Source organism: Diabrotica virgifera, chromosome 8 (genome assembly GCF_917563875.1).
Source record: "Diabrotica virgifera virgifera chromosome 8, PGI_DIABVI_V3a".
Taxonomy (NCBI): domain Eukaryota; kingdom Metazoa; phylum Arthropoda; class Insecta; order Coleoptera; family Chrysomelidae; genus Diabrotica; species Diabrotica virgifera.
Genome location: NC_065450.1, coordinates 226648690 through 226662662, shown reverse-complemented (window position 1 = coordinate 226662662; position 13973 = coordinate 226648690). Strand labels below are relative to the sequence as shown.

The window sequence follows — 13973 nt, the reverse complement described above, 5'->3', positions numbered from 1 at the left end:
ATAATAACCAAAATAATCATGATACATTGATCAAACTTATAAAAATTATAAAGATGAGATGCTTGTTTAATATTTTATCGACAAAATATAAATTTTTCTTTTTTTTGCATAATCTTTAAATTTTGAAAAAAAAATAGTTATAATACGTTGGTCTAATTAGTAAAGTACAAAGAAAGGTTATTTACCAGCAATTTTATTGCTTTAATCGAATTATAAGATCCTATATATTATTAATATAGGTATGCAAAGTCCACAGATAGTGTGCTACTTTATTTATAAACAAAATGGCGCCAACAAATCGTATTTTTTTCAATTATAGCTCTATAACTCCAAAGATTTTAACTTTACACCAAAAATACTCAAATAAAAATTCACCCCAATTTAATTCTACATAGAGGCATGTTTTTCCCGATTTACTCCGACGAAAATTTTCCTCGGAAAACGTGGGTTTTCCCAACAAAATCTCGAATTTTCAAATAAATTTTTTGGGCCAGTAATTATTTATCAATAATTATATAGCTTGGTGAAATAAAAGCTTTCTTGGTATAGATTATAAATTCAGAAGCCGCTTAAAATGAAACGAATATTTTAGAAACAATTCAATTGTTAATTAACAATTTACAGTCGCAATAACAACCAAAATAATCATGAGACATTGATCAAACTTAGAAAGATTATAAAGGTGTGATGCCTATTTAATATTTTGTCGACAAAATATAAATTTTTCATTTTTTTGCATAATCTTTAAATGTTTAAAAAAATTGTTATAAACAAATTAACATTTCTTAGAAATTGTTTATTATATTCTAATGTTAAAAAATACTTAAAATGCGTATTTCATAGGTCTTGAAAATGAATGCTTTAAAAACATTTTCCAACCATTTGCAAAAAAGTTAGGAAACAGCAAAATAAATATACGATATTTCCATTGTTTATAATTTGTTTTAATTGTTTCAAAGCTTAAAAGTGAGTCTATGGTACAATCTAATTACTCACAAAGGATGTCAAAAATTAGTACAATGGTTATATTTTAATCAAAGATTAAAAATACTTTTTTTTGTAATTTTTAGCGCGAAAGTAGGCTTGATACAGAGCCGGAGATAAAATGTTCACTCGAAGCGACTGACACGCTTAAACTCGCGCGAGTTGTGTAAGTGAGCGGGTAGCTACGGTACTGTATTATTCTACTTTTGCGCGTGTAAATTACAAAAAAATATATTTATAATCTTTAATTACAATATAACCATTAAGCTGATAATCGATATTGTTTTATAAATAATTAGCTTGTACTTTAAACTCACTTCTACGCTTTGAAAGAATTAAAAAAAATTATTAACAATGTAGTAATCTTATGTTTACTTTGCTGTTTCATAACTTTTTTGCAAATGGTTGCAAAAAAGTTTTAAAGCATTCATTTTCAAAATATTTGAAATGCGCATTTTAGCTAATTTTTAAAATTATAATATAATAAAAACTTTCTGAGAAACGTTAATTTGTTTATAACTATTTTTTTTAACATTTAAAGATTATGCAAAAAAATAAAAAATTTATATTTTGTCGACAAAATGTTAAATAGGCATCTCATCTTTATAAGATTTCAAAGTTTGATCAGTGTATCATAATTATTTTGGTTATTATTGCGACCGTAAATTAATAATTAACAATTGAATTGTTGCTAAAATATTCGTTTAATTTTCACCAGCTTCTGGAACTATAATCTAAACCAAGAAGGCTTTTAAGTCACCAAATTATTTAATTATTGGTAAATAATTACTTAAACTTTATTTGAAAATTAAAGATTTTGTTGGGAAAACCCGCATTTTCCGAGGAAAATTTTCGTCGGAGCAGATCGGGAAAAACACGTCTCTATGCAGAATTTAATCACGGTGAATTTTTATTTGAGTGTTTTTGTTGTAAAGTTAAAATCTTCGGAGTTATAGAGCAATAATTGAAAAAAACACGATTTTCGGGCGCCATTTTGTTTATAAAAAAAGTAGCACACTATCTGAGGACTTTGCATACCTATATTATTAATATATAGGATTTTATAATTCGATTCCAGCAATAAAATTGCTGATAAATAACTTTTCCCAAAAATTCTCCGATAATCAGTCCAGACTAATTATGTTTCAATGAAAATGGCTAATTTTCAACTACCACGAATATCTCAAAAAGTACCTATTGAGTTTAAAAAAAAAATTATAGAATTGTTTTTCCTTAGAATTAGGTTCTCTAGCGAATTCCGTGGTAATTTTAACCAAAAATTTTTCCACCCCTAAGAAGGGGTGGTAACCACCCCCAAGATAAAAGCACACATCGGCATAGGGTAGACTTTGAATTAGGAGATAAGTAGAGGCTAGGTCCAAAATTTCATTAAAATCCATGCAGTATGATAGAATACATAGATGGTAATACATTGGAGACCATGGAACCACAAACGAAAAAGGGGAAGGCCACAGATGCGATGGTCAGATGACCTGAAGAAACACACTAGGTCAAAATGGATGCAAATTGCCCAAGATAGAGAGGCATGGAAGAAGGAAGAGGAGGCCTATATCCAAGGATGGATGTTTAGGGCTGATTAGATAGATGATAGAATTCGGAGGTAATATCCTATTCTTGCTCCCATTGACTGGCGTAAATGTCACTACACAGCTAAAAGTAAACGCAGTTTCTGTTTCCTTTCGATTCAGAGGATATTCACCATCCCTAGACAAATGTTTCTGTCTCTTAGACGTCTTCAGTAGGGATACGTGAATACCTCTGACCAAGATGAAAATAAACGAGTAAACGAGAGTGTTACTCTGATTGGAGTATGAAGGGTACCATTCTCGTTGGAACTTTACCGCGCTGAGCACATGGGACGTGAATTATAAATTGTAAAATTCCCTCATCTTCTTTAGTCTTAGAATCCGCTATGGCTTGCAAATTTTAGAAGCCTCGGAGGTGTAACCAGAGAAGGTTCCCATTGTTTTCAATCTGGTGGGATGTAGAGTACCTAATATTTTTGATGTTATTTTATGTGCTATTAGATATACTTTGTGTATTGGAAATCAGCTACAATTTTAGTTGATTAATGGGAAAAAAGTAGAGCTTTAATTATTAAATGGAAATAAACTCAAATAAAATTGCGGTTTATGCCTGTTTAAGTACACTATACAATATAAGAAAATCTATTATTTGTATTTTTTCTGTATGTTTACAGTCATTCCATAAAAAAACATATACATATTTAAAAACCATTTCAAATACTCCATTCAGTCCATTGATTAAATTGGTTGCATGATACGAATTAGACAAGAAGATTTCAAACGTAGATTCCTTTAATTATTGCTAGTTAACACGAACCAGAAGAGGTAAAGACCGACATACATTTTACTCGTAAACGATGTTATAAAAAAGTTGTTTGCATTCTGCTTTCTTAGGTCATTTCTTTTCTAGATTTTATGTTTACATGTAAAAATAGTAGAGCTGATAATTTTCAGAGTTTATTACACGAGGGTCATGTAGGTTGATTTGATAACGAAACAATTTACATTTACAAGAGCTGCACTATACAGGCTGTCTTTTCTTCAAGAATTTTACCCATATTAAATTATTTGGTATTTTACAAATTCTTATGGTCTGCTGTAACGTTATAAACGTCACATCCTTGCTATTTTATTTTCTTTTCTTTAATATTTCATTAATAATATCTTCTTCCTATATCTGTTTTACCTGTTTTCCTCGTTAAAAACTTGTTTGGCGGCTTTTCCTGTTATAGGCAATTCTCTTTACATTCTAACATCTCATTCTATCAAAGACGTTATTTATCTATGTTCTATGTTATATATTTCACTGTCATTTCGATGACATGACAGTGACACTTCATCCCCGTTCATCAACACAAATTATTTATGGGGGTGGTAAAATAATACTTTATAAAACCCAGGGATTTTAAATAATGCCTCAGTTTTATTCATCAGACCATTATCTCTTGGGGTAAGAAATGCATTATTCTACTTTATTATATTTATTATATTCCTACATTCACAGTTTTTTATAACCATTTTTTTTTCGTATCTAACCTCAACTCTCTACACGTGTTTGCTGGGTATTTTGTACCCTTTTTATTAATATGCACGTAGAAATCAAATAAGTTAAGTAGTAATCATTACTATTAATTAATAATAATTCTATTGTTGTCATTTGCTACCTTTTCCGATTACTGGCAAAAGGAGCACTTTGGTTTCTGACTTCTTGATGTCACTGATACGCACTCTCAGTCTCTCCATTTGGGAGGAGTCCTGAAGCCTTCATCACCGGTGATGCCACTACAAGGCAGGACATGATGGATGCATCTCAATATCTGCAGCGACCAACACCTCCAAAAACTAGAGCTACAGTGACCTGAGGCCGATCATCTAGTTTAGGTCGAGAAATCAACAGCTGTACCACCCGACATCAAGAAGATCTATCGTCAAATACCAAAAGCCACATAAGTGTAATCCGGAATTGTTAGCTTTGGGCAAGAATTTGAGTGTGTTTGAATATACATGTACTATACATCACATTTACTTTATATTTGTACTATACATAATGTACTATAATGTACTATACATCACATTTACTTTATATTTTTAATAAAAATAAACCTAATTAGTTAAAATTGTGTTTTGTTTGCTTTGCTTCCCTTCTAAATTTTCAGAGTTTATATCTAAGATTAGGACAAGACGAACACACACTTTGGGAATCTGAGCTAGGCTAAGGTAAGCGATAATTATCATAGTTGATTAAAGTATTATTTTTCAATAGTATTTCGATTATCTTTGGTAGTTTATCGGGACAAATTAAACCGCTACTAAAAATTTTCTTTATAAAAAGTATATTTATTAAAAAGCCCTAAAAAAGGCTACACATATCACAAAACGTTTTCGCTCTCTAAAAAGAGCATCATCAGTGTTCTTACAGGCTTGACATGCTGAGCCACCAAAAATACATCGGTTAAAATATCGACTAAATGTCTCACATTGGAATATTAAATATAAAATCCAAAGGATAAATAAAATCCCTTAGGATCTGTCCTAAGGCATTATATGACTTCCATGAAGCACGTGGGTTGATAAGTAAAAATTATGTGTCTCACCGTAAATTCAGTTGACTCTCACCGTTCTCAATGTGAAGACACATAATTTTTACTTAGCAACCCAAGTGCTTCGTGAAAGTCATATAATGCCTTAGGACAGATCCTAAGGGATTTTATCCATCCTTTGGATTTTATATTTTTAATATTCCAATGTGAGACATTTAGTCGATATTTAAAAGGTTTTAACCGATGTATTTTTGGTGGCTTAGCATGTCAAGCCTGTAAGAACACTGATGATGCTCTTTTTAGAGAGCGAAAAACGTTCTGTGATATTTGTAGCCCTATTTAGGTTTTTTTTAAAACAAATATACCTTTTATAAAAAATTTTTTTCATCAAATTTATTTGTAATTAATGGTATACATCTAGCTATAGGAAATTCTTCCTTGTGGACAATTAATTAAAATGTAAAAATGTTAGAATCATTATCAGTCGAACATTAGTGTTAGAAAGATTTGTGGTAAGATAAGACTGGTGATATATGGTGATAGGCTTCTTATCAGTAATAAGCCATGTTCTCCAATTATTCTTGAAAATGATACATGGTTGTATAAACAAAAAAACTGTACGAAAGAATAATTATTGTCAGTTTGCGTTCAGAAACGGAGTAGGAACCAGAGATTTATATGCTTTTAATGTGATAGCTCAAAAATGTATGGATATTAATGTGGATGTGCATATTTTGTACGTTGATTATGAAAAAGCATTTGACAAAATAAGAAAAAAATTAGTAATACTTCTAAAGACAAAAAACATACACAAAAGGGACTTAAGAATATTAACAAACTTTTGCTGGTATCAAAAAGAACAAATTGTAATAGATGACGAATCTGGTTCAGAAATTGAAATCAGGAGAGGAGTGATTCAGGGATGTATTATGTCTCCATTACTCTTTAATGTATATATTGAAGCCATTTTTAAAGAAGAATTACGATCTCAAAGTGAAGGAAGAATAACTAATGGAAGAACTACTAATAACGTAAGATATGCGGATGACACGGTGATTATAGCACACTCTGCTGAACCACTCCAACTACTACTAAACTACATAGGCGGTTTCTGTGAGTATGGACTAAAAATAAATAAAATAAAGACTAAATATATGATAATAACGAAGAAAACAAATATACAAAAAAAACATACATTTGGGAGATGTACCGATAAAATGGATTCATAAAAACCAATAAACAAATAAATAAAGGGTTAAAAAAATAATGATAGCCACCTTGTACGATCTGCTCTACAAGGTGGATATCAAAGATTCCGGATTGGAGCCCAATAGGAAAGAGAAGAAGAGGTAGGCCACGAAGATCATGGAGGGATGAAGTGGACGAGACCTTAGAGATGGAGAATGGCAGAACAGAAACGACTGGATACGTTGGTTGAAAGAAGGAAGGCGTATATAGAAAAATAGTGATCAAACAACAGAAATAAGGGCCAAAATAGAAACACCAAAAACAAGAAAACATAAATAGGCTATTGTCATTCGAAATGTGGTAATACAGAAGGATGCTTAGAATTGCATGGACAAACGAGAAAACGAACAAGTATTGCGAGAAATGAGCAAAGAATACGAAATAGGAAACACAACAAAAATAAGAAAGTTACAATATTTGGGACACGTAATGAGGGGACAGTGATATGAAACGCTACGATTAATAATACAGGGAAAGATAAGAAAATTAAGGTGTATAGGAAGAAGGAGAGTGTTATGGTTGAAAAATTTAAGGGATTAGTTTAAATGCAGTTGAATAAAACTCTTCAGAGCAGTAGTAGATAGAGTAAAGAGAGTGATGATGATATCCAACCTCCTATCCGCTGCAAAACAACGTTGTTACAAACTGTATCTACCCAACTTATTCGAAGGATTCTCCGATAGACACAGATTTCAAAGGCTTCTAGATTTCTGAGTGTTTTCGTTAAAGTCCAACCTTTGACATCATATAAAAGAATAGGGAACACATACCACTTTGCTTATCAAAAAATTTTGTAGTATACAGAATCACGAAAATATGCGGGGAGATAGAAGAAACAAACATTTGGACAAAGATTAAGAGAATACCTACATGCCTTTTTTAACTTTTACATTTCAGAAGAATCATAAAGAATTAAAGATGATAAAAGAATAATAAAAATGAGCCCAGTAAGCGTTAAATAAAACCATGTCTTCAAACTTGATATACTTAATATGTAAAAGTAATAAAGTTAAAATAATATGGTTATAGTATTTCTCTTGCTATCCCGTTTTACATACAATTTTTTCAAAGTAAATAACAGAAATGCAAAAGGTTTGTATATGAAATGCAACATAATAATATACTGTTACTCATTATTGTAATAATTATTATGATAACGATACAAATTTCTTGCAAAATATTATTTTACGGATAGAGAACTAACCTTAAAAAATGCATGATATGTATATGTTACAGTTCAAGTTGATTATCCAGTTGGAGTTGACTCCAACTAGTTGAGAGTCAACTCTAACGGCTGGTTTCAGTAAAAGTTGATTATAAATATAAAATGAAGATTTATATTCAACATTTACTAGTAAAAGTAGACTCCAACTAGGAAAAGTATACTCTTCCCAATGCCATTTAGTAAAAGTTGATTCCGGTTCACACAAACAGCCGATTCTAGAAATTACATGTTACTGAATATGTTCAAATTAGTCTAGGCTGTATCGTCGCCCCCGTTAGGTAAATTACTCCGATTCGAATTTTTTTGCACAAACTTACTCAAAAAGAGGTCCTTATAACAAATCTACTGGGTGCCAGGCACTACTTGATCGATAAATTGTTTAAACATTTTTTTTAGACAAATTCACAAAAATAATTTTTTCACTTCGAACAATTTTTTTATAGATCATTTGGGTTAGTCTGAGCAAAAAAAGTATTTCGTGATTTTTCTCTAAAATTGATTGTTGTCGAGTTATACGCGATTTAAAATTTGACAAATGCGAAAATAGCCACTTTCAAGGCTTAATAACTCGGTTAAAATCCATTATTAATTATTATGAAAGTCAGAAAGTGACCAAATCAAAGTTTATAGCCCCCTCTACAAGATCCAGCAGAAATTTTTGTCACTACAGTAGTCTCTCTCTTTATAACGATTCCCTATATAACGATAATTCCTCTATAACGATCAAAATACTAAACATTGTTTGGTTCGTCATAAGGACAATGTATTAATTCTTTCTCTATACCGATATCGTTCTCTCTTTATAACGATAACGTTTCAATATTCGATGACCTCACTTTTCAAGAAACAACTGATAACCATTTGCGTTTGGCAATAACTAAGATAACTAAACCATGAGAACTTTAAGAATTAAAGATAACACTTAATTGAAACACAGGGAATAACTGAAAAAGCTGTTGCGTAGGTGTAACTTGATAAAAAGTGATTAGTGAGTGATTCATTTTGTGGCTCCAATTTAGCAAAAATTTGGTGGTTCAAATTTCAATCCGATATGCAGGAAGTTGAGTAATACACGCTTTTATCGTCCGGGCGGTGTGCCTTAACTGTTTTCACACAGATGTTGTCCTCTATTGACTATTGACGATTTCTAAGTTTCAATTTCGGTTGTATCTCGGTCTGTGAACAGTCAGGATGTTTTCTGAAAAGCATAGAGTACTCTCGGTTAAAGAAAAGTTATCGATAACTCGGGAAATAGAGAAAATTAACACAAGTTATTTAGTACAGTATGATTACTATTACAATAACGATTTTCTTCTCTCTCTCTCTGTATAACAATCTCTCCTTATAACGATGAAAATTCCCGGTTCCTTGCATATCGTTATAGAGAGAGAGGACTGTATTTTATTACTAATCCTTATCTTTAATTGTTAACAATGAGCGCTAAGTGCGTATTAGGCAGCCGTCAATGGTGAGTGCTAAAGAGATACACCATTCCGGCCGTCCAATGGTGATTCTCACTCGCATTCGCATTGACGGCCGCCTCAATACACGCTTAGCGCTCATTGTTGATAATTAAAAATAATATCTTATTAATGAAATAATGACAAAAATTTCTTCAGAATCTTATAGAGGTAGCTTTAATTTTTGATTTTTTTAGTTTCTGACTTTCATAATATATAATATCGTATGGCATTTTTGCCTTTCGGACAGTTCCGGCGCCAATTACATCTTTAACCCTGTTTCAAGTAACTAGTGTCGATGTACACTAGCCCAGGGGGACCGACGGTGTAACGTGCTCTCCGAGGCACGGTGAGACGGCTCGTGTCATTATTGGAAATGAAAATGGTTTGTCTTTGGCAGGACCGCAAATAATGATTTGTACCACCAGTGGTACATGTACCACAGATTGAGAACCGCTGATTTACATAATATGAGATAGAGTAGATAAAAATTATTTTTGTGAATTTGGTTAACAAAAATTGGTTAAACAATTTTTCGACCGCGGTACCGCGTGACACCCTGTGTATTTGTTATAAGGATTGTTATACGGATGTATTTCTTTGAGTAAGTTTGTGCAAAAAATCGAATCAGAATAATTAACCTAACGGGGGCGACGTTACAGGCTATACTAATAAGTAGTTGAAACGGTCCAAACAAAGAAACGCACACTCATCAAAAATGCACTTGCGATTCTCGTATAATGAACATTTACTGAATCGATCCAGGAAGAGTCAACTCCAACTAGTAAAAGTTGATTTAAATTTTTAAAATCAACTTTTACTGCTCGTTTCAGTTGGAGTTGACTCCAACTAGTTGGAGTCAACTCTAACTGAGAATCAACTTGAACTGTAACATATATACAAATTTCTTACATTTCCTGTAACGCTTTTTCCTGGAAAACTCCTTTAACCCCAACGTATGCCGTTCCTTAACCCCTAATCCCATCAAAATTCAATAATTTTGATGGGATGAAATCTGAAATCAACCCTAAAAATCTCGGGGTCAGACTCTTTAGCATATCTCCTATTCACAACTCGCAAAAGCCGATGTACAGGGAAAGATAAGAGAAGGAAGGAGTATAGGAATAAGGAGATTGTCATGGTTGCAGAATTTAAGGAGATGATTTAAATGCAGTTCAATATAACTCTTCAGTACAGCAGTAGATAGCGTAAAGATAGTGAAGATGATATGTTTACAACCATGTGGAATAATTAAAAAATGTATCTTTTTATTATTGTTCTGACCACTTCCGTAACATTTTCCATCCGCTGCAAAACAACCTCGTTATGGACTCTATCTACCCAACTTATTCATAGGATTCTCCTACACTCCTACATACTCAGATATCTCAAAGGCTTCCAGTTTTATGACAAGTGTAACCGTTAAAGTCCATCCTTCGACACCATAAAAAAATAGAGGGCACAAAACATCTTACTAATCTAATTATGTACTGTACATAATCACGCAAACATGCAGGGAGATAGATATGAAGCAAGAAAAGATCCAAAATGACAACATGTTTGGACAAATATTAAGAGGATATCCTAACAAATTTAATTCTAAATTCCAGACGAATCATAAAGAATTAAAGATGCAAAAAGCAGAAAAAGGATTAACGAAGAAAACGTTAAATCTTAAAAAAACCACGTCTTCCAACTTTTATGTAATAGAGATAACAAAAATTAATATTAGGTTTATATTTCTTTTGGCATTCCATTTTACTTATAGTTTTTTCAAAGTAAACAACAGAAATGCAAAATGTTTGTATATGAAATGCAACATATTTAATTTACTATTTATTATTATAATAGTTATATGATAGGAATGCAAATTTCTTGCAAAAATTAGATACTATAAGCAGATATCTAACCTTAAAAATTCATGATATATACAAACTTCTTACATTTCCTGTAAAGCTTTTTCCTGGAAAACTCCTTTAACCCCAACGTATGCCGTTCCTTAACCCCAAGTCCCATCAAAATTCAGTAATTCACGAAATCAACCCTAAAAATCTCGGGGTCAGACTCTTTAGCATACCTCCAATCCACAACTAGCGAAAAATCGCCTTATACACGTCACCGATCATCATGAAACTTCTTTTTTCGAACATATTACATAAAAGCACATCTACCTTCAGTCATAACATTCACTAAACGTCAAAATTGAGCACAATCTGTCAAAAATTCGCCGCGACGAGAAACTGCCGAATGCGTTGAGTGCGCTGCGATCCGTGGTTGACGGAACACTGAAAACAGAAGAGAAGAGCACCCTCTACCGACTGTGAATGATCCGTTCTCCCTCCACTTCCCAGGCCGGCGCTAAAACCAGCCAGATTGCTATCCAAAATTGTCAGTTTTTTCTATATTATTGTAATAAGAAAATTAGTTGTTTATTAATTAGTTAAATATCAACATTAGTCATGGAAGGCGAAGGGAGGATTTTTCTGCAAGTAAATGACCAAAAATATACACTCCTGCTCAAAAAATCAGGAAACTTGAATTTTGTATGTTTTTTAAGTTCATAAGCAATAAACAACTCAACAGACGCAAGAAATACAACATACAACAATTGAATGATAGCGAAACTCATAATGAATGGAGTAATAGAATAAAACTGAATGCAGAAACTATAAACCATATGCAGATAAGTGTACAGGGCCGCGCCGTCCACGTGTGCAATGTGTGCGTCGCACACAGGCGCCAGCAATTAAGGGGTGCCACTAGAGTTGTTACAAAAAATTTACGCGGGTCAAAGCAACACTTACCCATTTGCCGACCTTGCCACCCTGTATATCTCAACTTCAAAGGTAGGCACATTACGTATTGATTTACAATCTGCATAAACAAGAAAAATCCTGTAAAGACATATGCAGCCAAAAAATGTTTAGGAGATAAAATATATCAACATAAAAAAGCGTCCACTATACTACTCGCAAAGTTGATCAAAGTTCAGCGAGCACGAGCGTGTGTAGAGAGGTACTTCATGCGACTTCCATTCTGTGTCGGTTTTTGCGACCGAGTCAAAGACTCGAAGTTAGTTTCTCCCCACGCGAATGTGTTCCACGAAGTTGAACGAGTGTATAGAGATGCACTTCGGGCAACTTTCTCTAGTACTTCGTCGAGGAACTTCGCGAGAGTGTAGAGCTCACTTACATTCTTATGCTTAGTCCACATATGGTATGAAGTTCTAATGAAAGTTAACTTCGTTATCAAAATTTTACAATAAAAACAATGAATATGCAGCAGGCTTTAAATGCTTTACAAGAGTTAAAACAATTCTTGCTCGAGTTTCGGACAGATAGCAAATTTAATGAGGTTATTACTACAGCAAATGAAACTGCAGAGAAACTGGATGTGGAAGCCTAGTTTTCAACCAGCCACACACTACGGCGTCGGAATAAAAGCAGACAGTTCGATTACGAACATAAGGACGAACGGATTTTGGATCCTAAAGCCGGCTACTCACGGTAGTTCGGTGTCGTTTGACAAGATAGTCGATGCTATCCATTTCTGAAGACAGGCCAGTCTGTCTGCGGTCAAATTGTACGATTTCGTTGAATGCACAGTAACACACGATCAAAATGTTTGCCAATTAGTCGAATTCGACAAAGTTTAACGACGCCACATTACCGTGAGTGGCCGACTTTAAATGTCATACAAAGTTAATTTCTTTTATTGTGTACCAAACATTAATTTCGGTAAATAAAATGAAAATTTGAAATCTTTCAAATTTTTATATAATTTGAAGGACAGTACAGAAAACTCACAATTAAAACTTTTGTGTAGAAATTTGAAAAAAAAATAAGACTTGAACATCTAGGTATAGAGGGAGACGATTTGTTTGAAGAAATTATACGGCTTCAGCCTTTGTTAAAAGAATTAAATAATGATGTTTGTAAAATTTTAAAATTTATATTTTTAAACGAATTATCTGCGGTTTGCCCAACTTTCACAATAGCTCTTCGGATTTTGCTCACTCTGCCCAGATCTGTTGCCACTGCTGAACGATATTTTTCTAAACATATTTAAGGTCGACTATCAGTTAAGATCGGTTGACAAATTTATATCACTCTATATTGTCGTCAGTATTAGATGAAATTGGTATTCACCATATAAAAAGATTTTCCAAACTGAAGGCGCGAAAAGTGAATTTTTTATAAAATAACTATTTCATGTTTAATAGGAAATGGTTGAATGCTCGAATATATGAATTTTATGAAAATAAAAGGCAGATATGAATTTAATAAATCTTCCTTAAGTATACTTTCGCTCCTAGAGCATCATTAGGGGCGTTTCGTCAAATTAGGAAGGTATCCTTGTACCTCCATCTTCGATATATGTACCTAACGTAGTACCGGCATTTAATTTTAATCTGTTTTTTCTTTGTCCAGTATGTGCTATATGTTAATGTCTGCCATTATTTAATTTAAACAAATGTTACGACATTCAAGGATACCTTCCAATTTGACGAAACGCCCCTGGTGATGCTCTAGGAGCGAGAGTATACTTGTTCAAGATTTAATAAATGCAGTGTCGATATCTCTGTTTTTATTTCCATAATATTTCATGTTTGCTTTACCTATATCTTTACTTTTTTATATTGTTACACCAAAGATTTATTTTTATTTAATTATTTTAACTTATTTTATTTTCCTGTTGCATGTGTGAGAATTTTTAGTTATTTCTGTTGGGTTACAATAAATAATTGGTTATTTTTTTCACACTGTTTTATTTAACGACACGAGTTTTAACAAATTGCGTATTTTTGGGCGCCATTTAATGTTTTGCACACAGGCGCTACAACGTGCTGGCGCGGCACTGTAAGTGTAGAAGAGAAATGGGAATCGATTAAACTTGCCGTACATCAAAATGCTCAGGAAATCTTAGGATATCAAGAAGAAGAACGGAAAGAGTGGATAAGTGAAAATAC

The 13973-nt window shown here is 32.8% G+C and overlaps 1 protein-coding gene across 1 annotated transcript in view; it reads right to left on the bottom strand.

Moving 5' to 3' along the window:
• Window positions 1–11342, bottom strand: part of LOC114331806 (roundabout homolog 1-like) — a 776276-nt gene extending 764934 nt beyond the window's left edge. Inside the window, exon 1 of the mRNA XM_050659727.1 lies at window positions 11176–11342. The gene's annotated coding sequence lies outside the window, so the exon portion shown is untranslated. The remainder of the gene's footprint in view (window positions 1–11175) is intronic.
• Between the last annotated feature and the right edge of the window lie 2631 nt (window positions 11343–13973).